The sequence below is a fragment of the Jaculus jaculus genome, chromosome 11 (assembly GCF_020740685.1).
Source record: "Jaculus jaculus isolate mJacJac1 chromosome 11, mJacJac1.mat.Y.cur, whole genome shotgun sequence".
Taxonomy (NCBI): domain Eukaryota; kingdom Metazoa; phylum Chordata; class Mammalia; order Rodentia; family Dipodidae; genus Jaculus; species Jaculus jaculus.
This window is the reverse complement of record NC_059112.1, coordinates 10,293,621-10,321,112: the sequence shown is the minus strand read 5'-3', so window position 1 is coordinate 10,321,112 and position 27,492 is coordinate 10,293,621. Positions and strand designations below refer to the sequence as shown.

Sequence of the window (27,492 nt, the reverse complement as noted above, 5' to 3'; positions counted from 1 at the left end):
TTGCAGAATATTGAGACATAAAGTCATATTGCAAATGAAAAAGATTAGGAAATGGTACTTTAAGTTGCTTACTAGTTTTACAATAATTCAGTTGTACACCTGTGGATATAAAATCAACTGCTGAAAAATTTTAGTGATCTGGTTCCCTATCTCTAAATACCTAAAATGAAAGCATTGTTTGGATATGTACATGTTTAAAAAAGCATGCTAGAATCCCACTATTTAAAACATGATCCTTGATTCACTTAACAGATTTTATGGATTTTCTTCTTTATGATAATTTTTCAACATGTAAGTTAAAGTGGCATTGTTTTCATTGCAAAATAGTCATAGCTAATTGCATTAATGTCATGGAGTCAAATGGTCACACTCCTAGGTATTTAGCAAACAGATTTTCAATTTATGTCCAAATTGAGAACTGTACATGGTACCTACCAAATTGCATTCAAATCACCCCAAACACAAAAAAGTACCATATATTTCAAAGTGACAAGATAAAAAAGAACCATATTTCATTTACACAATTTTCTTATATATAGAGTAATGACAATTATATAAGTGCATTATTATTCAGTAATACCAACAAATGAGCTACAAAGAGATGTGACATCTTGGATGCCAAACATAATGTGAACCAAAATTAGAAAAAAGATATCATAAGAGTAGAAAACAGCAGATCAACATTTCTTATGCATACAGATGAAATGCAGACACACAAAGCTAGCGATATAAACCCAGCAGTATAACAGAAGCATTTGGGATCTTTACCTAAGGGTAAGTATTTTTGTAAATTAAAACATTCAATATAAGATGAGTCACTGATACAGTACTGGTTTTTAAATTTTTATTTATTGATAATTTTATATAAGAATACATAATTTATATATTAATATTATTTATTTATTAGTTTTCTTTTCCACTTGTGACATTTATATTGTGTTAGCTTTTATGAACAAAAGCTAGCTAGATTTCATAACTTACTTGAAATCACTTTAGATGTATATGGTAATAGCAGCTTAGTCTGGGACAAACTCTCATATTAAGAATATTGAGATTTCTTGGGCTGGAGGGATGGCACAGGAGTTAAGGCATTTACCTGCAATGTCTAACAACCTGGGTTTGACAACCCAGCACCCATGTACCCATGTACAACCAGATGCACAGAGGTACATGCATCTGGGGTTCTTTTTTACTAGCTGGAGGCCCTGGAGCACTAATTCATTCTCTCCCCTCTCCAGCTTGCAACTAACTAACTAAATAAATATATTTAAAAATGGTATGGAAGAACAGTAACGGAGAATATTTGATTCCTCTGCTGACTTTTGCATGTGCACATAGGAGTCACATCTGTGTGCACATACACGTGCACACCCACACACAATAAAAAATGTCAATATTTCAAAAAGAGACCTTTGGATTTAAGACAATCCTCTATCAAATATTCCACAACATATTTTCCAGAAATGTAAAATCTTGAAATGTACATGAAAACCCAAGGACTCCTTCACATTTAAATATCCTTTATGATTAATATTTATTTTTTCAAAGAATTAAAGAATTTTGTAGAAATAAGAAAATTTTACTCCTCTTTCTGCACATTGTATAATTTTTGTTAAAGGTGCTCAAAAATGGTTAATGCTATAGAAACATAAAACAATTATGTTTACTCAAAGTATCTCACTCCTTCATTCTAAGCACAATACTATGTTATATAATCAAGAAATCATATAATCTGTGTTCATAAATTCATGTCTTCAGTAAGTCATAATTTATCTTGAATTCCAAATTAACCTTCTTGTCATACCTTCTCCAAGTGTCGTATGACTGTTACCTCAACCAACTGTGTTACTTTCTTAAAAATTTTAGTTCAAGCTTGGGATGATTTACCTCACAGCAAGAAGTAATGAACAACAAGCTTCTAATGCAACCCACCTGTCAATGAATTGTTAAGTCCTGCAACCACAAAGATTTTTGTGAATATTTTTTTTACTGGTATGCATCACTGTCTAGTAAAATGGTGCTGGATGTAGGCAGACAATTTAGTACATAATTATCTGACATTATTTCTATGCTAACCTCAATTCTCTGTCACCAAAAAACTAATAAATATTTAATGAATTTTAGAGATTAGAAAACATCTATAAATACTTTTAGACTTTGCATACCTAAAGATAATATGTGTTATTTTTGTCTTTAGTATTCCCAGTGTCCCTTAATTTCTCTTCATAGGAAATATGAAGTAGATCCCTGTTTGCTGAAGCATCATGAATGTACCTAGGTTTCACAAAAGAAAATGATACAGTCCCATTTCATAACCACTACACCAATTTTTTCCCTCTGTTCAGGTCTCTTCTTAGGGGATTTTGTTCTCTTGTGGTACATTGAAAGAGTTATGGGGAGATGTCGAGTTGCTATGGGTGACAAGATCCTTGCTCTAAATACTATTTTTTTATTAAATCGCTATTCCTTTTCAGTCCTTACTGAGAACAGAAATTTGAGTTTTAAATCCTCAAAATTGAACCTTTTAACTTTCTTCTAAAATCTTGTCTAAGAAGAAAACCATGAGGCTGGAGAAATTGCTCAGTGGGTTAAAGGTGATTGCTTTTAAAGCCTGACAGTTTGGGTTCATCTACACTGAACCCAATGGAGCCACACAAAGTGGTGCAGGCTTCTGGAGATCTGGAGTTTGCAGTGGCAAGAGGCCCTGGCATACCCCTCTCTGTCTCTGTCTCTCTCTCTCTGTCTCTCTCTGTCTCACTCTCTCTCTCTCTATCTATATCTGTTTCTATCTATCTATCTATCTATCATCTATCTATCTATCTATCTATCTATCTATCTATCTATCTATCTATAATGTATTTTTTTTTTTTGAGCTGGGCTTGGTGGCACAGGCCTTTAAACCCAGCACTTGGGAGGCACAGGCAAGAAGATTGACATGAGTTCAAGGCCACCCTGAGACTACCATGTGAATTCCATGTCAGCCTGGGTTAGAGTGAGACCCTACCTCCTCACTTTGGCAGCATATATACTAAAATTGAAACTATACATAGAAGATTAACAGGGCTCACGTGCAAGGATGACATGCAAATTTCTGGAGCATTTGATATTAAATTAAAACAGAAAAGAAAGTCAAACAGATAAGAATGTTTGGGAAAATCAAATCACAAGGCTATTTATTCTATAAATAAGAATATTAAAAACACAAGTCTCAATAAATATATACATACTTACATTTTGTCATGCAAACATACATTGATCTGTTACGGTTTAAGTTAGCACTCTCAAATAAGTATAAATTTTAAAATTAATATATAAAACCCCATGTCAGAATTTTAGAATCCTATTTGTTCTACAAGATCATGAAGGCAATTTTACTTAGAAGATATGTTAAATGGAAAATTAATACTATCTGCTTCTCAGGGTTGTATTTTATACTAGGCTAAGAATTACTTTTCCCCTGCTTTAGGGAGGGTTGTAAAGATAATTTGGTGTGTAGGAACCCTGGTGCTTTTACTTCAGTAGTGCGCCCAGGAAGACTTTTGCGGAAAGCCCTGTCTTTAGTGCTTAAGAGACAGGACCTAAGCCTACATCAGGGAGTCAACAGAAGCTTTTTTTTTTTTGTATATCTGGTTTATTTTCATGAAAATTTCTGATAAGGGACACATCTGGATAGACTGATCAGTGGTGGAGGCACTTGCTTGCAATGTCTAGTACCTGCAATTGATAACCCATAACCACAAAGAACCAGAAGCCCAAAGTGGAACATGTGTCTGGAATTCCACTTACACCTCTTTGAGGCCCTAGCATGGCCTTTCTCTCCTCTCTCTCTCTCTCTCTCTCTCTCTCCTTGAAAATAAACAAATAAAAATATTTTAAAAGAGTATCATTTTGTTTTCTGATTGACCTTGGTATTCCATCTAAATAGATTTCTTGCACACTTAACAATCAATTCAATTTTGTCACCAGCCTCAAATTAGCCTAATAATCTGTTACCTTATATGTACTTATTATGGAATGAATATTCACTATTTAGCACTTCACCTCATGTTGTCACATCTTTGTGTTTCCACTTGCTTTGGGTAAATGTTAATTTAACCAAACATATATCGCAGGGTAATAATTTACGTTTCTATAGTCACCAAAGTGTACAATGTTGTGACATATTTAGGGCAATCTGTATTTCTGTAAGGCACATTAAACATTTTACATCATAGAATAATGTAATTATACACATTAAAATGACTAACTCAAACAAAGAGTTAATTTAGTGTTTAAAATAGTTTAAATTATTAACTAAATAGCTAAAGTTATGCATGCATATGTGTGTGTGTGCATGTGCATGCATTTGTATGTGCACGTGCGTGTGTGTGTTGCTGAGAATGCAATGCCTCCCATGGTGTCATTTGTTTGAACACTTGGTCCACAACTGGTGAAAAAAAAAAAGGTTGTGGAATATTTGGCAAATTGAGCTTGGCTGGATGAATTACATCACTGGAAGTGGGTATTGAGGTTTTAGAGCCCAACCCTGATTAATGCTCTCTCTGTCTCTCCTTCTCTCTCTCTCTCTCCTTCCTCCCTGTTGATGTATGGATGTGATGCCACCATCTTCATGCCCCACCCTGGTTTCCCCACCATGAGTGACTGTATAGTACACAAGCTCCTCTTGGTTTGTTATTCTGTCCATGCAATATGAAAGTACCTGATACACGGGGCTGGAGAGATAGATGACTCAGTGGTTAAGGAGATTGCCTGCAAAACCCAACCACAGGAGTTGAATTCCCCAATACTGATGTAAAGCCAGATGTACAAAGTGGTGCATTCATCTGGACTTCATATGCAGTTGCTAGAGGCCCCGATGCACCCTTTTCTCTCTCTCTCTCTCTCCTTGCACATAAATAAATGAAAACTGTAGAAAAGAAAGTAACTAAGACATAATATGGAATGTATGTGTGAAATGTATGTGTGTATCAGCCCTCACTATAAATAAAATTTAAAATCTTTTATTGTCATATATATATATATATATATATATATATATATATATATATTGAACATTATGATGGCTGCTTAAATAATTTGCGTTAAATTCATTTACCACACTCTGACCATTCCTCTCCTCTTTCCCTCTTGCTCTAGACCCATTTTTCCGTTATTCTTTTGTGTCATAAAGAAAAGTGTGCATTTCATATTCAGCCATCCATCTACGCATCTACCTAGCTATCTAATCTTGCAGCTAAATATTAAAGAGAGCAAGATATCTGTGTTTCTGAGTCTGGCTTATTCTACTTACTATAAACATCTCCAGTTGGATTTGTTTTCCTGAAAATGTTATAATTTCCTTCTACATTGTGGAAGAATTTTTAAAGTGTGTGTTCTGCATTTTCTTCATCAATTCATCTGTTGACAGTTAACTAGGCTGATTCCATAACTTGGCTATTGTAAATAGTGCTACAGTAAACATGAACGTTTAGGTCTCTGTATGCTCACTTAGATTTCTTTGGGTATATTCCCGGAAATGTTGAAGCTTTGGTAGATTGCCTAGAAAAAAAGAGAGGATTTTCATGGAACCTATGTCGTATGCAGATGCCAACATTCCTGTCTAGTTGCCCTGCAGATCTTCTCAGCAATGCATCCCGTGTCGAGTTTGGTTTTGAGTTTTTGGTTTGTTGTGTATTTCACCTTTCATAGGTGTCACTCCCTCTGCCAGTGAGGCATCTGTCCTTCCGTCTCATCTGTCTTCTCCTGAAATCACGTACTGCATCCTGTGCATTTTCTTTTCTTTCTAAAGGGTTATCTATTTATTTGAAAGGCAGATGGAGAGAGAAAAAAAGACACACAGAGACAGAGAGAGAGAGAAAGAGAGGGAGAGATTGGGTGCACCAAGTCCTCCAGCCATTGCAAACAAACCCAAATGCATGCGCCCCCACCGCCTTGCACATCTGGCTTTATGTGGGTCCTGGGGAATACACCCTGAGTCCTTTGGCTTTTCAGACAAGTGCCTCAACTGCTAAGACATCTTTCCAGGCCTCCTGCGGATTTTCTGATCGCTGTGTCCTCTTGTGGTGGTGCCAAACTTCTGCGTTGTCCTCACTGCGTTTGAAACTGACCACTCCTGCTTGGGGTTGAGCACGCTGTGAGCTCTTCTCTGCCTGCTCTTGTCTTTTGCACGTCCCGCCATATTTTACACCGTCTGTATTCTCTTAATTTCTTTACCACTATAGTCAACAATTTTGCGTTATTGCCCAACTCCACATCAACTACAGCTATCGCATTCCCTGGAGATTCTAGTGGTCAGTGCCAGGAGTAACCTGCTCTGTTCCTTTCAGATTCTTTATTCTTATAGTCAACCAGTGGTGATCAGAGACATTTGAGCACAACTCCCTCCCCCCCGCCCGTCCCCACAGGGAAGCAAAAGGTTTATTTACACTTACAGTTTGCAAAGGAAGTCTATCATGGTAGGGAATACATGGCAGAAGGAAGAAACCAGCATGGCATCTTGACATCCGTAGGCAGGAAATGGAGAGAGGGAAAACATCAAGGGCGGTGGGCTGGGCACCTCAAGGCTCCTTCCCAGTGGCAATCTTCTTCCCGCAAAGCTCCAGGACCATCCCTGCAGCGCCAACAATCAGAGACTAAGCATTCAAACATAAGGGTGCATGCGGAACATTTTACATTCACATGGCTACAGCATCATTTCAGATCTTGATAAATCTAAAGGAAAAAAAAAAAAAGAAATATCTTGTTGCTCCCAGGGGAAAGTAGGGCCCATACCAGGAAGTTGGTCTTTTTCCTTATCAATCTCTAAACAATGCTGTAGAGCAATGATTTATGTAGTGTTTGAACTTCCACAGGTATTACATATTGGAAGAATGCAACACTTTATGCATAGGTTACATGCAAATATTTTGGTATTTTACATAGGGGACGTGAGTAGGGAATCAACTCTCCTGCATACCAGCGAATGACTGTATACAACATCTCCCCATACAATAAATGTGAAATATTCACAGTTCCATAAACTGCTAGTCAACACACTGTTTCCAATCTATGTTTCAAAAGAGAATATGTTCACTCTGATGAGAAATAGATGCAAAATTCAGCACAAATTGAAGATAAAACAAATTGAAGATAGAATGATACATGTCACATATTAAAATATTAAGTATTGTAGCCCGTATTTATATATTTGCTCAATATTATGCTTTGCATGTTTTAGACATGTCTAGTCTTTGGAAAAAAAAACACAAGGACTCTAAATTATTTCAGTTTACATATTCATTATATTATTTTGTCCAAAAAACCACATTTCAGTAAAATTTAATTCACTGCATCGGCAGTGGATGTATAGACATACTATATGCATGTATGTATACATACTATATGAATGTATACATACACACGTGCATGTACATATGTAGAGGTATAGATACATCTACATCTACATGCATGGATACATGTGTATATATACGTATGTATGCATTCTTTCACTGAATGAACATCTTGACTTCATGGCATGTATCATCCATATCGGTAGGTTAACAGAAAACCCCTGGAAGCTAAACAGCAGTGACCTCAGAGCCTACTGAAAGGGCATTCGGGTGGCATTATAATGGCCCCAGTTCTTAATGGGGTTAGTACTAGAACATCAGACCTGAAAGGACGCATCACCTCTCTTCTAAGCAAATGTTATGAAAAGAAGCCCCAGGTGAAAGAGCATTTGGCCATCAATTTAGAACAGGTGGATGGAACCACGGGAAGCTCCACCCGGCCAGAGCCAGCGCACAGGCAGAATGCAAGGGGCAGTTATTCAGGCTATTCAGAGCCCAGCAGTTAATTCCTCCAAGAAATAAAACTGTGATGTGAACCTACAAAGCACGTTAATGTGAACAGAAGTCACAGAATATGCATATGTGAGGGATTAAATATCAGAAAATTCTAAAATGCTACTTTTATTGGAGTTTATCTTAAAGATGAGGTATGTTTGAACTTCTGCAGTGGCTTTATAAATTCTCACCTGTCTTCCTTATTCCTTCAAGGGACTTAAGAAAATGTCAGAGGCGTGATGGTGGTGTCAGTCTTTCGAATGTCACTGTTCAACTCTAGCCATCTTTTATAATACCAATGTTCCTTGTCTAATTATATAAATGGTAATTCCCTATAAAAATAGCAGTTACTTCTGAGAAGCACCTGTAAAGATAGAATTTCACTTATGATACTTGAATACTTACTCAGTTGAGATGAAATTCAATGAAATCAATGGGAGGCAATGCCTCAAGTAAGCCTTATACCAAGGACTAAGGTTATGACCTGTCTATACATTCTGTAACTCTTTAGTTTCTCAATGCTGTTGTTGAAGAACATAGACTAATTACCAGTCTGGATCTGATCTCAGAAGAAGAATACATTATTAGGTTTTGTGAAGTTTAAGGTCTCTCTTTTAAATATGCAAAGTTAAATTAAATATGAATAACAACAAATGCAAATTACACATGATAATGTACCTTGAAGTAGGTCTTGTGACTCCAGAGCTAGGATTTCCAGGCTAATATGTTGTTGACATAACTTTGTAACCAAGTTATTTGTGCTCACCTATAAGGAAACAGGAAATATTGCCAGAACCCCTTTATATGTAATTTGATATCAATATAAAAAGAGTGCCCTTCATGAAGCAGATGATAACTGGAAAATAAATGTCTGTACACCCCTTTCTGCCACAGGTGGAGGCAAAGGGTACTACTGGCATCTGCCCTGCATCACTCAGAGAAGTTACTAAACGTCTGTATGTAAAAAAATCATGTAAAAATTGGAGAAAATGGGGCTGGAGGGTCATTCAGCTGTTAAGTGCACTTTCTGAGCAAGCATGAAGTCCCGAAAGGCCTGAGACTGCCAGCATTAAGATCTCCAGATCTCACACAGCTGGCTGTCGCCACTTGTGCCTTTATCCCCTATCCATCAGGGGAGGAGAAACCTGAAAATAAGCAAAACACCACAAGGTCCAGAATCAGTAAAAATTGACTGGATCAAAACAAGATCAGTAGGAAGAAGGGCTGAGTAGAACACCCCAATATTCCACCTCAGAAGAATGACCCTTGACAGCTGGAGTACAGGGCACCACAAGGGCACGTACACGTGAATAAACCACACATCCACGAACACACACACACACACACACACACACACACACACACACACATACATGCACGCACACACTCACACACAATGGGAAAAAATGGATAAAAATCACTTAGCATTTCTGTTGATTTAATGAAATTAAATTAGAAGATGGTTTAATGTGTTTTACAGATCTGCATGTTTTATTAAGGGAAATTTCAGATCATAAGGAATTAGTTAGTAGTATGTTAGTCCATGGATTTAGTAAAGAATAAAGTAAAGAATAGACAGTCCTTTATTGCTTATCATAACACTTGTAACAGATATATTGATTAAAAATATTTTACTAATAGAATAAATACAGTGAATTTCACTGGCATGTGTGGGATCAAATTAGTTAATCCTCTCATATTTGTAACTATATGAGTGTGAATTAAAAATTAATACTGAATTTATTAGTAAAACCAATGTTTTAACTCCTTATTAAGTAAATGACAGTTAACATTTCTATTGTTTGTAAAGCCTTAAAAGAAATTTTATTTATACATGAGTCTGACATGAATAACCTGAAAAGTTCGTAGGACAACTTATGGCTTATTGTGGGATCACTAATTATAAGTCACTTGTATAAGTCATTAATGTGCTTTCAGAATTTCACTAATTTTCAAAGGAAGAAAAATTTTGAATAGCATTTGATTTTAAGATTTTTGATAATAACCATTTATGTTGTCATTCACTGAAGTCAATAAGACATGGCCATAGCATAATAGAAAGGGTGGAATAATGTATAAGATAAGGAGGAAAAGAAACAGTAGAATATAATGGGAAGTTATCAGTCTTACAGAGTTCTTCATGAGTACCATGCTACTCCAATAAAATTAACTTTATCATAGAATGATCTCAGTACCTCACACTGTTTGAAATTAGAATAATGACTGGCAGATCTTGTCACCTCTTCCATTAGTAACATGGTATATATCTGGGCCTCTAAAAGTACCTTTTTATATAGTTCTTTTGATCTATCTAAACTATTTCAGGGTTCACTTTTGAGAATGAGAAGGAGTGGAAGGCCGTCTCTTCATATGCCTTTTTTATTTCTCTTTTTATTAGTGTAGCATGTGGGATTGAATCTAGGGCCACAAAGAGGCCTGGCTAGGGCTCATACCTGTGATGTGAGCCTGCAGCTGTGTAGTGGTTTTTCTCTAGAAAGCAAGTTCCCAGAATTCACCTCATATTTTACTGTCCAGAATTTAATTTCTTCCATATATGAACAGCACAAATGGGCCTTCAAAATACTGTGGCCTCTTGTAGACTTAGAGGTGACTCAGTTTCCTTAACTGCAAAGATACTGAGAGATTGATGGGAGCCTGAGCAACACAGGGCTCAGCGAGGAAAAATAAAAAAAAGAAAGTCAGTGGCAACCTGTCACCACTCGTACGAAGTAAAAGCTCAGATTATCAGATAAATGGCTATTTCTATGACATCAATTTCTTCTTATAATACCTATTTTGAATACCAAGTAATTTTCAGGAATTTCTAAAAATGGCATATTACATATTTTTTTTTTTGCCTAGTTGACCATTAAACCTACAATAGATTTGAGGTAGAGCTACCACAAGCTGTTCCAAAGTATTAAAAATAAAGAGCTTTTATGAACTACTCATCTAAGAATAGAAGTATGCATACTTTCCTATATATAGGCAAAGCATATTAGAATACTTTCTTCAAGAGCTCTGCGAGAAGTTAAAAAACAGTTGTAAAAGTACAGCCCCACATAATAGCCCTCTCTGCTAGTCATTTATGCTTCCTCTTGCATATAAAAATAGCTAGCTTTTAGGTCACCTACAAATAGGAATTTTTGAATTTTCAGAAAAAAGATTGATCAGTTTTTCATTCTAGTTTACTATAATCCCTTTAAAACTTATCATTGCCATCGATATTTTTTTATGTATGCAAACCCTATAAATACACATTTCCTATCTTAAAAACAGGTTAAAATAATGTTTGCAAATGGCAATCTCGTTTTCTAGCAACTAAAAATATATATAGAAATGATTAGGATTTTTATTCCATGTCTACAAAGATATTCAGTCAACTGAGTGACCTCCTGTGTATGTGACCAAAATATTACATGATAAAAACTAGCAATTATATGATAACAACAGTCATCATAACTACTACTCCATCATGGGGCTAGGGTTTTATATTTTGTAAGTAATATATTGTGGTGTTAGTCCAAGCTATTTTCTGATATGCCAGAGTTTCTAACTTCTGTTCTTTACCAAGGTAACTTTGATATAGACCTGCGTGAAGGCATTATCCCCTTCATGACACACATATCCATTTATTCCAAGTGGAGAGTAGATGATAGAATTTTAATTTATTCAGCACATGCTTTGGAAATGTATAAGCTCTTCATGGTGATATTCTTCCCTTCAATAAACAAATTAAACCTGATAACAGCTTCATGAATTAAAACAATATATCTGTGAATGTTACTGTCCCTTGGTGACCATTCTGATTTTGCTGTCCGTTGTGTTAAAAAAGTTATTTTCCTTTTGGGGATGAAGAAATTTTATACCTCATGTGCAATGATGATAGCTTTGCATTACCAATGCTTTAGCTCTGATGTAGTGGAAGAATGGTTACAGAAACTCCTTAGAGAAGAATTTGATCATGAGCTTTCTATGCTTATGAAATTAATCCATTCTAATCTTGACCTGAGTACTTCAAACTCTCTTGTTTTTCAATGGAAAAAAATAAATCTCAAATCCTTTTGGGTCATTCCCTTTTATTCAACTGTTTAAAAAATTATATGGGGGTGCTGGAGAGATGGCTTAGTGTTTAAAGCATTTGCCTACAAAGCCAAAGCTTCCAGATTTGATTTTCCAGGACCCACATAAGCCAGATGCACAAGGAGGATCATGCTTATGGAGTTTGTTTACAGTGACTGAAGGCCCTGGCATGCCCATTCTCTCTCTTTCTCTTTGTCTCTCTCCCCCCCCTCTCTGTCTGTATCAAATAAATAAATAAATAAAATATATTTTAAAACATAGATGGGTTTTAAATATACTTGCTATTACATAAAACCTGATTCACATGTAACATTATGATTGAAATCCCCCTTATATAACTGAATACTGTTTCACAAGCACTTCATAGCAGTAATTCAAGATCCATTCCAAAGCATGTTCATCCAGTTCTCTCCAATGTGTGACAGCTGGTGACTACCTATCACTTGAGAGGTAATATGATTTCTTATAATACAGGTGAGTATTTCTACATTTAGGCTTCATTAATTTTCAATGTTTTATTGGTATAGAAGTAGTGAAAACAGAATATCTATAATTTTGAGGAGGTTATATAACATTATGTAGTCTTCCTCCTTAAATGTTGCTGTGCATGGTCCACAGATAAGGGAAGGCTGCGCTCTGAGTCATGAGGCTACTTCCAGTGGTTTACATCGAATGCTGGAGACAGGAGGAAGGTCAGTGCCCTCCACTGCATATCACATTGCAACATTAATTCCGCCACTCCAAAAGCCCAATTCTGACACAATCTCACAGCCACTATCCCAACATAGTCCTCACCAATTTATAAGCAAAAGAATCAATCTCCAATCAAGGATTTGCTTCCCTGGATGAACTCTGGTACCTTATTTATCATAAAGATTCCTGAAGATTCAGTTCTGAGAGCACGACTCAAATGAAATCTTTACAGGAAATTGGAGATTAACATTCACTAACACAGTCAACAACGATGATGGTGTTAAGCCATTTGTTTTTGTTGTTGTTGTTGCTTTGTTTCTTTTGAGTTTTCATGTCTGGCAATGGAAACTTGAGCCTACGGAGAAAGCTCGATAGAGTGGGAACTGAGCTGTTGGTATGAACTTCCATCACGTCCGTTCGTAAGGCTGCTTTGCAAGAGCATCTGATTTCCAAGCAAGTCTATGTGCTACATATGGAGACAGAAAATATCCCCTCAAGAAAAAAGTCTACACATCCAGAACAAAAACACAAGGGCAAGGAGAAGGAGTGGAGCGCACACTAACGCAGGCATGTGCTGGGTGAGCATCTCCCAATTAACAAAGAGGACTGACCTCAGAGTCACATCTCCCATCTCTGCCTGTTGTCTTTCTCTCTAATTTCAGTATAATGCCCATATTTTCAGATCAGTGTTTGAATATGTTTATGAATTCTGATATTATGTTCAAGAAAGAAATTGAATATTATATTGCAAAACATACTCAAGAGTCACATGTGCATAAAATATTTTAAAAATTTGTTTACTAAATGAAAATTTATCATCATATGTTTAAAGCCCCTATACTATATGTGATTGTAATTTTTCGTTGTCATTTAGATTTTCAATATTATATGTTTGTAAGTTTTGCATTGTTCTTGTTTAGTGTTGCTGTAACATTAATTTCAATATCTTAAATTATATAACCTTTTTTTTTTGAGGTAGGTACTCACTCTACTGTAGGCTTAACTGGTATTCACTCTATAGTTCCAGACTGGCCTTGAACTCACAGTGATCCTCCTACCTCAGCCTCCTAAGCACTGGAATTAAAGGCATGTGCCACAGAGCTGAGCTCTACCATATTTTATTTTATTTTTTTCTTGAGGTAGGTTTTCTCTCCTGCCCAGGATGACCTGGTACTCCCCCTTCCTCCTGATTTCTGGGATTAAAACATGCACCATCACCCCCCAAGCTTCAATTATTCAACTTTTGGCTTACTTCTCTATCGTCTGTTTTTTGTTTTTTGTTTTTTTTTTTTTTCAAATTAATCTTGGGACGTGGGCTTGATTGAATTGAGTATAGACATTGTTGGCAGAGAGAAATGCATAGGAGTCACTGTTTCTTTCATGCTGAGTGATAATTAAAGAGCCATTAATTTAATGATAACTCAGTTCTTCATAAAACTGAAATACACTTACAATTAGTGAAATTTATAAACATTGTACAGAACGTTGAGACTGAGACAACTCATCACTATGTAATAGGAATCAATCTCATTTTTTAGTGTTTGATAGACTTTATTCACAGTGTCATCGTGCATTTTTGTGATTAAGAAACACTGCTATTTTACAAATAAATCTTCATTTATATATGTTCTCATTATTTACAATTTATACGATTACTTTCATGTGTGTGTGTGAATGATCAATTGAATGAGATAACTTCACCAGGTGTGGTGGTGCACACCTTTAATCCCAGCACTTGAGAGACAGAGGTTGAAGGATCTCATTGAGTTCAAGGCCACTCTGAGACTACATAGTGAATTTAAGGTCAGCTTTGGCTAAAGTGAGACCCTATCTCATAAACACATACACACACACAAATTTATATAGCTTACTATTTCTCCAGGTAAGTTACTATAAACACTGATTTATGCTGGTGTTTATTTTTAACTATAAATATTATTTAAAGTTCAATCACTGCATTATTAACACTGTTTTAAATAGTATTCTTGCATTTTAATAAAAGCATATTTATTAAAATAGTTGTAAAATATATTTTAAATGATTTCTCATATACTTTCTAAGAAATTTAACAAAACAGTGGCTTCAGTGTTTTGTTTTTGTTCCCACCACACACACACACACATACTTATTAATCCTTAAAGACACAATACTGTTTGGATGATCCTAAAGCCAATGTTGTCTTTGTGTCATTTTATTCTTCTCACTACTTACTCCTTTATCAAATCTGCTTATTGGGAATATTTTTTTATGCAATTAAAGTTACAGTTTTATCTAAGCTATGCTTATTCTCCAAAATATTGTTTACTTCTTATTTTTCTTCTGCCACATCAAAGGGTACAAAGGAAACAATGAAAATGAAAATTCACTCTTTTTGCTCTAATATTTATTATTTTTATACATAAGCCCATTGCAAATTTTCCTTTATCATCATTGTATTGATTTTTATTCTAGACTTCTTATCTCAAACACTATCTCCTCTCTGAACATAAATGGCTGCATTTTCAATAAAATCATGGAGCTTTCCATCCAGATCACTCAGGGTCCAATATTCCTCATTTGAAAATAAGAAACATTAATATCAAAATAACATCCTGAATGTATTATCTTAATTGCTTGCTAAATCATTGAAAATTAATATCAGGTTATCTAGATTTTGCATGATTGAAATTTAGCCATTAAATATTCGTTTTAAGCAAAATCTTTTTTTTTTTTTTTTGCAAGGAGAAAGAGAGAGAGAGAGAGAGAGAGAGAGAGAGAGAGAGAGAAATAGAAACACAGAGTAACTGGCCTTTCCAGGGCCAGTAGCCACTGCCAATAAATTCCAGATGCATGCTTCACTCTGTGCTCTGACTTTACTTGATATGGAGGAATTGGACCCATGTCATTGGCTTTTGCAGGCAAGCACCTTATGACTGAGCAATCTCTCCAATCCCATCAAATAATCTATTTTAATTTTCAATGATGAATTTCTTACTTGATATAAAAATTCTAATTCAATTTTCTTATAATATATTTGCAATGAAAATACATTTGGTTTTACATATTAACTGTTTCACACATTATAGTAATGACACACGTCTCTTTCTTATTTCCTTCTCAGAAATAGTTAAACATACGACATGCAAGCTTAGCTAACAATTCTTAAATTCCAAATTAGAAATTCCTATTCCAATGCAATACTGCTGGTTGACATAGCATTTCTTCAATAACCAACAGCTACATTCATATTACTCTGTAAATCTTATTTCTTTAAAATGTTTCTCAAGACATTTTATGTTAATCCCATTATAGTGGACTGCAATCAAGCAATCACGATTGTAGTAATTTTCACTGCTTTTATTGAAACTGTGCATGGATTGGAATTAATCCAAACCTACTTCAAATAAAACAGCTACCAGAATTTATGTTCTTGACAACACTAAATGCTAACCTATCTTCCATAAAAGGCTAACATAATAATGGTATACATGCTATGCTTATAAATTATGAATTTTAAAATTAAAAGTTTTAGGTAATGTTTTGGATACACATCTTTTTTTAATTAAGTAGAACCTCTGTACGGAGACATCATGTGTTGGTACCATAATTACCCACCTCCTTGCCACCACTTTACTAAGGGGCCCTCCACATTGGACTTGCTGGTATTCACCATGCGGTTGTGGGTTTTGAGTTGCAAGGGAAACATTGTCATTGTGCGTGGGACAGCGGGGAGGGAGGGATATCCCTGTGGCTTTTATAGTATTTCCACCCATTCTCCCACAAAATCCTCTGAGCCTTTTTTGGGAGTGTTAAAAGCCAACTTTGTGTTGAGCTCTCAGCAGCTTCTGGATTTCTGCTCTGTCCTATTTTGCGTATCCTCAGTGTCTGTCTCCATCAACCTGGTTGAGCTTGTCAGGCTCGCTATGCAAGCAGTGCTCTTGTGCTACTTTCTGCAACTCCTCTGTGGTTTCACGGGGGCCCTAGCTGATGTGCAGGGGGTTGTTCATCTCTTGCCAGGGACACAGGTCTCTTTTCTTGTCTTATTGATAGATTTTGGTTGCTATAGGTTCTTACAGCCTTCTGGGGAAAAAAAAAAAAAAAAAAAAACAGAGTCTCAAAGGAAAGTGAGATCATTATAGCTTTAAGTGGATAAACAGTGTTAATTTCAAGAGATGCTGATTGGTGTAGCCTCTTTTTTGGCCAAAAACTAGGTGGGGGGGCATTCTTGTTGGAGACCATAATCTTAGTCTCCATAAGATTCTGACTTGGTTAGCAGTTCCATGTATGAGCTCCTTTCAACTGAGCAGATGCCTCTGCCACTGAGAAGGCCATTGTTTACCCACCTAGGCTGGGGGCCACTATTGGGCAGGTGTTGCTGTCTTGTCAGTCTGGTTATTTTCACATAGCATTGTCCATGTTGCTCACAATGATTTTGGCCATTTTCCCCCAGCAGCTCATGCAGCACTTTCCAGCACTATATGGCTCACTACCTGGGAACTGGGTCGCTTTCTGCGTCATGCTCTGTGTCAGGTGCATGTGGTGTCCTCAGGAATAGGCTCTTACCTTTGCTTCAGTTTGGTAATCCAGTGCTTTGACAGAAACTTGTCCTATTTTGGGGACCTCACAGATCCCCCAAATCAATAGCTCAATGCAAGTTTTCACTAATTTCTCATACTGGGTGTTACAAGCCAGAGCCAAGTGTTTTAGGGTTAAGCTTCTCATTCGTGTCCCCCAAGCCCTTCTATGCATGTTATTTGTCCCTTTAGGCACCTTCCAGGTACACCTGAAACTCAAGCTGCTCCAAATTAGGAAAAACAGATGACAAGAACATGTGGCATTTGTCTTTCTGTGCTTGTGTGAGTTCACTTAGTATGATCTGTTCCCAGCCCATCCATTTTCCTACAAAATTTATTATACCATTTTTCTTTACTGCTGAGTGTAATTTCACAGTGTAAATGTACCACATCTTCTTTATCCAGTCACCAAATGATTGGTATCTGGGTTGATTCCAGTTCTTAGTTGTTGTAAATTGAGGAGCTATAAACATTAGTGAACAAATAACCTCTTCAGTGAAACATGGTACATTTAGTGTAGATGTTTGTAGAAGAATAACTGGGTCAGTTGGTAGCTCTAATTTCATCTTTTTCAGAAGTCTCCATATTGGTTTCAATTGTCTTAGTATAAGACCTGAAATGCTTAAATTACTAGAAGAAAGAATAGGAGGAACTCTCTGTGGTACAGGAGTGGGGAAATATTTCCTGAACAATACTTCAGTAGCCAAGGAAATTAAACAATGGCTCAACCAGTGCGATTTCATGAAGTTTTAAAGCTTTCATATAATCTTACCATAAATGAAGCTAACAGACCACACACAGAATGGGAGAATATCTTCACCTGCTACCACAGTGACAAAGGACTAATATCTAGAATATACAAAGAATTCACAAAACTAAACAATAACAACCCAAGCAATCTACTCAAAAATGGAGAAGAGAAATGAATATGAAATCCTCAAAGGAAGAAATTCAAATGGTTAATACTCACTGAAGAAAATGCCCAACATCCTTAACCATCAGGAAAATGCAAATTAAAGCAGTGGTAAGATTCTACCTTATTCCAGTCAGGATGGCAATCACTGAAAAGTCAAACAATAATAACTGTTGACAAGGATGGAATATTTGAATTCCCACTGTCACTACTCCTGTAGTTTTGGCAGCATTTACTAAAATAAACCTATTTTCACTAAAGCACTACAGACCTGATAACATAGACTGCCACCAAATTAACTGTGAGTGGGTTGTGAAATACTTATGGAGGTACTAAACAGCAGAAAAACTCATGTTCCAGATAGAATGGACTGGCAAAGTAGACATTTTCATCATAATAATTTGGATATAGTGCAGTATAAAAGGTATGGATTATTAGTGTAATTTTCTATATATTTTTTTATGCCATGAACAACCCTAGGGAACTGTAACAATGGAAGTCAAAACTTCTGATAAAAGGCCTATTATCCATGAGTTTTGTTATGTGTGACAACCAGTGCTGGGTATAAAAATTAGAGAGAAGTAAAAGCCAAATATATTTGGTAACTTTAGCATATTACAAGCCATGCTGTCTAGCAAACGCATATGTGTGTATACCCATATACGTATAGTGATAATACTTACAATATGTATTAACTGAGTGCATTATTTTAATCGCTCTGCTGTGATAAAGATTTCATATATGTTGTCATGATCTTTTCTACCTTATGAGATTGAAAAAGTTCATAGTATAAAGTAAAAAACCTTGGGCTGGAAAAATGGCTTTGTAGTTAATACACTTGCCTGTGAAGCCTAGGGACCTAGGTCCAACTCCACAGAGCCCATGTAAGCCATATATATATGCTGTCACATGCATCTAGAGATTTTATAATTTTATTTATTTATTTATCTGAGAGTGACAGTTAGAGAAAGAGACAGAGAGAGAGAGAGAGAGAGAGAGAGAGAGAGAGAGAGAGAGAGAGAGAGAGAGAGAGAGAGAGAGAGAGAGAGAGAGAGAGAGAGAGAATGGGTGCTCCAAGCCTTCTAGCCACTGCAAATGAACTCCAGATGCATGCGCCCCCTTGTGCATCTGGCTAACATGGGTCCTGGGAAATGGAGCCTCGAACCAGTGTCCTTAGGTTTCACAGGCAAGCATTTAACCGCTAAGCCATCTCTCCAGCCCAACCTCTAAGGTTTTTTGACAGTGGCTAGAGACACTGTCTCTCTCTCCCCTTAATAACAAAATAAAAATAAAATATTATAAAAAGATAACAAGTTTATATCACTATGAGACAGAATCTTAAAGATTTTAAAACATTTTTAGAAATATGTATTTAATTTATTTTAATTAACTTATTTATTTGCAAGCAGAGAAAGAGAAAGAAGACAGACAGAGAATGGCCACACCATGGCCTCTAGCAATTGCAAAGAAACTCCAGATTTATTCACGCCCCCCACCCCTTCAGGCTTAAGTGGGTACTGGGTAATCAAACCTGGGTCCTTTGGCTTTGCAGGCAAGTGCCTTAACCACTAAACTACATCTCCAGCCCAGATTTTAAAAAATATTTAATTTTTTTTTTAATTTATGAGAGAGAGAGAGAGAGAATGGACATGCCAGGATCTCTTAACCATTGCAAATGAACTCCGATGGATGTACTACCTTGTGCATGTGGCTTTATTTGGTCACTGGAGAGTTAAATCTGTGTTCTGAGGCTTTTCAGGTAAGCACCTTAATCACTGAGTCATATCTCTCCAGCCCACAGAGTCTTTTTACTAAACAACACATAGATATTATATAAAGGAGATACAAATATGCAAAAGGTTAGTGAGTTAAATAGAAATAACACATTTCTAAAAGGAGATTTTAGTCACCATTGTTAGTAGCACTGGAGTTACAGTCCTGGCTTTGGTACTAGACGGCAGAATCATGTTGGTATGTAGTTTCTATGGGGAGAGATTTCATCCAGGATTCTCCCTGGCTTGTGGTTGATTGGCTTCTTTCATAGCTATTCATATGAAGGTGCCTCTGACTACACCCATCTCTGTGTCTAGCATCTCCTTTCATGTAAATTAGTCATATCAGAATGACTACCACAATGACTTTATACTACTTTCTTGATTGTCTTTCAGTGCCCTGTATTCAAAGGAAATTTGGGGATTTTGGTGGTAAGGATTCAAGAATATATTCCTGGAGAGGGAATTCTAAATTCTACATTGCATGTAGGATGGAGGAACCACAAGAAATAGGAAGTATTAGTATTTCACAGTGTTATCTCAGGATGTCCTTACAGAGTCGACAATATTCAGAAGTCCTCTAACTGACAGAACCAAGTTCTTCAACAACATGGGGGAGTTCCTGGCATGGTGAGGCGAAGGTACGGGAAAAAATAACAATCAGATATGACTCGACTCTGCAATAACTTCTACTCCTAGTCTGTAAGTTGAGATGCTGACATTTTCAAGTTGGTTGGGGATCTAGGAGTTGGTTTGCCTCCCTTTTGTTTCTGGGAAGTGGGGTAAGTGGTGGTCGTGGGAATACTGCAGTGTGAATGTGCTCAGGTGGTTTAACTTCAAATCAGACAGGAAATATAAAATCATTTTTGTAAGATATTTGATGACATTTTCTAAAATAAAAATATAGCTTACAGATGAGTTCACAGCTAGCTATGGCTATACATTTGTCTCAAAAACCCAATAATTACTAAATTGATTTTTAAAAGATTTTAAAATATCACAGTAAGCATTTAAAATTTTTTAAAGAAACAATGAAAGGAAAAGGAACATCATAAAAAAAAAAAAACCTCACACTTTCGTACAATTTGGATTCAGGTGAAATGATGAAGAAAATGTGATGTCTTCAAAGCCTGTGGCTGAATCAAAGGAATCTTCATGTTATGATCCTTTTAAAGGAGACCATTCTTTTTTTTTTTCACTCTACCCATGCTCTTTTAAGTTTGAAATACTGAACAATTGCTAATGTCACACACTACCACCACCATGAACAACTAAATATGAAACAAACTTTGAGAAGACTTCCAAATAACTTTTAACATATTATAAGAAGTAGGCTTAAATTCTCATTTCCAGATAGCCAAGACAAGGAGTTCTACATAGCCTAACACTCTCTTAAATAAAATGAAATTTGAAAATTAAAATATATACTATTTACTGAATTTGAATGAAAGGCATAATCTCTGAAAAACTTCTTATAGTAGAACACAGATTTAAAAAATTGAAATTGCTCAGAAATCATGCAGTGATGCCTTTAGGTGACATCTGCTTTTCACATATACAGAGATGATGCCTGCTTTAAACTTTTATGGGAGGACAAAAATTTGAGACCAGTTTTCTTCTTTTTTTTTTTTTTTCAGTTCAGGCAACAGAGGAAAGATTGGACACAAAAATTCAATTTGATTTAGCCATCTAGGGTAAAGTTTCCCTTTGTAAAAGAAACACTATATAATTAAAATATTTTAGAATGGGAAACTTACTACCTATGTCAAGAATTATGAAGAGTACTGCATTCTTTTTTTTTAATTTTATTTATTTATTTATTTGAGAGGGACAGACACAGAGAGAAAGACAAATAGAGGGAGAGAGAGAGAGAGAATGGGCACGCCAGGGCTTCCAGCCTCTGCAAACGAACTCCAGACGCGTGCGCCCCCTTGTGCATCTGGCTAACGTGGGACCTGGGGAACCGAGCCTCGAACCAGGGTCCTTAGGCTTCACAGGCAAGCACTTAACCGCCAAGCCAACTCTCCAGCCTGAGTACTGCATTCTTAACGAAGAAGACAGCTAAGGGTCAAAGGCAAGCCCAACACCTTTCTCATCTTCAAAGACTTCTGAACGCAGAACAGGGTACACACTTGCCATCAGAGGTGAAGGGATTTTAACCTCCATGCAGTTGGTCTGAATTTTCCTAGTGTCCATTTTTTGTATTAAGAGTATTTTTTGTATGAACACATAATGTGTTGGTACCATCACTTCCCTCCCCCACTGCCCCCAGTGCACTGAGGTCCCACATTAGTGGAGTTGCTGGTATTCCCCATGGGGTTTTGGAGTGTGTGTTGTGAGAGCAGAAGTCTGTCATGGTGCCTGGGGTCGGGGGGAATACCTCTGGGTGTGCCTTCCAAACAAGTGGCTCTGACAATTTTTCCACCCCCTTTTCCTCAAAATTCCCTGAGCTATGGCAGGTGAATTTCCATTCTACTTCAGTGTTAAGCTCTCATTAGCTTCTGGATTTCTGCTTGGGCATGTGTTGAACATCCTAAGTGGCTCTCTGCCTTACCCTGGTGCAGATTGTCAGGCTCACTGTGGAAACAGCCTTCTTGCAAGAGATGCTTTAGCTCCTCAGGTTTTACAACCTCCTGCGAAAGAACAGATTCTCCCATGGGTAATGAAATCGGCATAGTGAAATGGGATAAGCGTTGTTAATTTAGAGAAGGTTTTGATGGATGTAGCCCCTCTTTGGCCAGAGACTAGTGGAAGCTTGTAATTAAAGATCATAATCTTGGTCTCCATGGGATTCTGACCTGGTTTCCAGTTCCATCCATGAATTCCTTTCCACTGAGTGGATCTCTTAGCCAGTAAGAAAGCCACTGTTTACCCACCATAGCTGTGTGCCCCCATTGCACAGGCGTGTACATCTTATCAGGCTGGTTGCTTGTGAGAAGCCTAATCCCCTGCTTCCTGTTGGTGGCCACTTTCCCCTAGTACCTCATGCAGCACTTGCCAGCACCAAATCAGCTAACCATCTGGGGACTGGCGCCCTTCATTCCAGCCTGGTCACTCAGCGCTCTGTGGCTCTGTGTCAGCAGCATGTGGTGTCTTTGGCAACATTGTCTTACCTTTTATCTCAAGTGGGTAATCAAGTGCTTTGACAGAGCCAGTCTGATTTCTAGTACTGTAAGTTACAAGCCAGAGCCAAATATTTTAAGGTCAGGCTTCTGCCACACTTTCACATGATTCCCCCCCGCAATACTCCTGTTGAGGGTTATATCTTTTAGTCTTCTAACAAGGAGAAAGTTTTCTATTGTACTCATTAATTTTGGCTTATTTGGGTTTATTTCCCCTCAACATCCAAATACCCTTCTCCCTACTCCAGGTTAATGGAAAAGTGTTTAAAGCATCTCTCAATCAGGAATCCCCTGCAAATCCTGGATCCACCATTAGAACATAAATGATCTGAACGATTGTTAGCCATGGGCTTGAGAATATTTCTGAATTCTTATGAGAAAAAAATAGCCTGGCATAAAAAAGGCTCACTTTCCTGCAAAGAAATAAAATGAGAAATGTTAAATATTGGATGATTCTAAACAACAAGGTTCTTCCTGTTTCAAAGAAGACAATTACCATGCATGGTATAGAACAACATCTAATAACATACGCAGACAGGTGTATCATAGAATTAAACAGAGAAAGAGAACAATGTGGTTTAGAATCATAAATACACCCCAGTTGCTCATATGCTGGTCTCAACTGCCATATAGAGGCATTTTAGGTATTAAATCCTTCATTCCATCAATCATAGTGGAAGAAAGTTTAAAATCAGTGGGAGTGTGCCATTGAAGGGAATAGTGAAATCTTCCCCTCTTTCTTTTTCCTAGTTATTGCTGAGTAAGCAATCCACTCCGCCATGAACCCTCCCCCAAAGATACAATGCTACCACAGGTCCAAAGTGATGAGATCAACTGTGACCACGGGTTGAACCTTCTGATACTATGAGAAACCTTTGTCTCCAATATTGTGTCACAGCTATGTGTCTATGATTAACACAACTATCATTCATATATATATATATATAAATATATATAAATATATATAAATAAATAAATATATATATATATATATATATATATATATATATATGTTCTTGGTTTTTTGAGCTGGGGTCTCACTCTAGCCCAGGCTGACCTGGAATTCATTATAGGGTCTCAGGGTGATCTTGAGCTCATGGAAATCCTCCTACCTCTGCCTCCTAAATGCTGGGATTAAAGGCATGTGCCATCACTCCTGGCTTACAGGAAGTATTTTTGACATATCACCAAAGTTTGTGAAAAGTTTTGTTAATATAGAACCAAAGAAAAGTAATGTAGGTCAATATATAAAATTATGATTGTGTATGATTTTGGAATGTGCATACATAATAGATATAGTAGGTACCATTTAAAATATCTGAATAACCTGAGGTTATTTGTCTCCACACATGCATTTGAATTTTTAAAATAATGCCAACAATATCTTTTTACAAGAACTCACAAATAAATGAAACTGTATTGTTATAAAGATGAAACTGAAGGACTATGAATTGCAAAGGTTCATGGAACAAAATACGTGTAAAAGACAAATGCAAAATAGTACTTTCAATAGTGCCCTCGGAAGAAAGTGAGGCCAGTGTAACTGAAATAAATCGTTAAATTCAAAACATATTTCCACTACTCATAATGTCACATGTGATTAGAATGAAAAAGACATTTCAAGGGAATAAAAGTTGAAGGAAAATATGGACATTTGAACAATTATCAGAGGAGACAAAAGGCCCTGGACCTAAGAACATTTTCTCAAAAGAAATTTTTCAGTTGTTAGATATCAAAAGAAGCCAGGCATGTTCTATGTAAAGCACGGTTTCCAAATCCTACTTTAAAAACTATGCCAATATGGAAATAATTTTTATATTTTATTGCTTTATGAAGTCTTTCATCTGAAAATCTCAAGAAGGAAATGAAGTAAGTGCAATGACTGGATTTTTTTGAATATTAATAAACCAGGAGAAATGGAACCAATTAAAAAGAAATAGAAGCCGACTATATGAAAACCAGTTTTTAATGTCATACATGTTAGTTGGATAGTCCTAGAAAAGTGAAAGCTGATAGCTATTATTTTGTTTCTGAATTTCTGAGCAGCATAATTACACTACACAAGCAGTATGGATGTCTCAGAAGTACACAAGTGTTTCCATCTTACAAGAAGCTCTTCACTTCTTTTTCTCTTTACTGAGTATATCCAATCATAAGTTCTTTCAGTGATAAAACATTTAACCATCCTCTTTGTACTATTTACACCCCAAGGCCTCAGATGGAAAAAAAAAAAAATAGACACTGAAATGTTGCACTGACCTTTATAGAGGAGGCCATTGCTAGAGAATAGCACACAGACCTATGAGAAATGAGCTACCGGCTTCTGAAAGCCCTTCTGCTCCCAAGTGAGATGCACATATTGAAAGCAGCTTTGTAGCTAACCATCTTCATTCACCATCCTTTGCCAAGCAGGCCTCATCACTTGCGTATGTTGGGAACCATTATCAAAATTTAAAAATGAGCAGTGCCTTTTGGTGTTTTGATACAGTGGCATCCTGGAGCAATAGGCACAGATTGAACAAAGAGGTGGGGGGCTGGAATCTACCCTTTACTTGTCATAAAACCGTATGATGTATCCACCTCCACCTCACCTTGTGATTGATACCTTGTGATTAAGAAGACAAAGACACAGAAATCATGTTGAGACACGAATTATGTTACTAAAGGATAGATACCAAGTAGGGGTAGAGTTTTCCTAAGCACTGGATTTAAACCATAGCCTCTTTATCATTTCTAACATTTTTTGTTCATTTTCCACAAAATGAAAAAAAGTCAAGAAACAAAAAACAGGTTTGGAAGAATTTCCAAAGAGGAATATTTTACAAGGTTTGTTTTCCTTCTACATGAATGAAAAATGGAGGTACATAATTGAATTTGGAAGAATAAACTTCACATGTAAAACTTGAGACTTCATTTTTCTCTTGAATCTTTCAAGGTCATGGGTCCTGATAATATAAGGTGTTGTTTTTTGTTTTTTTTTTTTCCTTGATTTCAGTAAGATTCCACTCCCTTTAAAAAGGCAAATTACTGGCAGTTCTGCTTCTGGCAAGAAAGGACAATGAAATTCACATAGTAAAGGTAAGAGTGGGATGTGTCTATTAAGAATTATTTGAATGCAAAACCACACAATGATTTCTAAAAATATTTATTGTTTATTTGGGAGGAAGAGATATGAGATAGACAGAAAGTCAGATTGAGTATATGCATACCAGAGCCCCTTGCCACTGCAAATTAACTCCAGATGTCTGAGCCATTTGTACATCTGTCACCATGAGCACAAGGGAATCAAACATAGGCCTTCAGTCTTTGCAAGCATACTCCCCTAACCGCTGAACATTCTCTCCAGCCCTTACATCATGAGTTTCAATAATTTTATTTCTGTAAGCTGCACTCTTATTTAATATATTAAAGTTGAAAGTGAAATATGAACTAGTAATTCCCTATCTTCCAGTCTATTTTTGCTAGCAAATGCTAGAACTTACTTTTCTCACCAATAAACTATATTTTTCCTTTTTAAATTACATTAAATATTTAATTTCAGTAAGGAATTTTTATCATATATTTGGAAAAAATTATAAAAAGCAAAACACTTAGAGTTAGTTATACTCCATTATAAACTTATTGGTGTCTCCTGTTTCTGTAAGTTAATGAGAAGAATTCTAGATGGAAATTCTAGATGCATTCTAGATAGAAAATTATTATGATTAAAAGCTTCCTACTTTTTCTGCAATGTCGCTAATGCATTTTAACTTTCCAACTGAGTGGCTTGTCAGTCTTCAACCTAAGAATGTCCTGTTCATATGAACAGAAAAGTGTGACTTAGAATTGTAATTCCAGTGTTATTAGTCCCTAAATGCACTCTCTTTAAAAGAAAACATATGTGAATGATGTAAAACTAGAAAATCTATGTTATAGAAAGACATTGTATATATTTTGAGTCCTGCTAAAGCAAAAGTAAGTACATTAAGGAGCTTTGAAAAAAGTCTGCTTCTAAAATTTATGGTTTAAATACTTAGAAATTTATTGAGTTAGTTATTAAATCTTGAAAGTTTATTAAGAATTTACTTAAATTTAGGTCTAAAAACCTCACACATTATTAAAGGAAAGGGAAATAAAGAGAAGAAAAATGTAAAACTAAGCTTAGAATGTAGTGGAGTGACCGATGGGCCTATGTGGACAAGCATTCGGCCCCTTTCACAGGAGGAGGGTGGGCAGTTGTAAGAGTTTTCTGTGAAAATTATACTTGATCTGGAAGCAAAATGAGAAAATAGCTCATCTAATAGCTACTGTTGATATAAATTCTCCTTCTAAAACCTCTGAAGGGAATAAAAAAAAAAATTTCCACCCCAGTGTACTAAAGTGTTACGTGTGAGGTGAAGAGATAGCTTTACCTGTAAGTGCCTGGACTTCTCACATTAGAGCCTGAATTCAATGCCTATATAAGGAAAGTTGCGTGTGGTGGAACACACTTATCCCAGCACTAGGAGGTAAGAGGTAGAAACAGATGGGCTCCTAGGATTCCTGGCCAGCCAG

The 27,492-nt window shown here is 36.4% G+C and overlaps 1 non-coding gene across 1 annotated transcript; it reads left to right on the top strand.

Moving 5' to 3' along the window:
- The first annotated feature begins 3,008 nt into the window (after positions 1–3,008).
- Positions 3,009–3,111, top strand: LOC123453429. The gene has a single exon (XR_006632815.1). It is a non-coding gene; the product is annotated as a U6 spliceosomal RNA (small nuclear RNA).
- Positions 3,112–27,492: the final 24,381 nt, after the last annotated feature.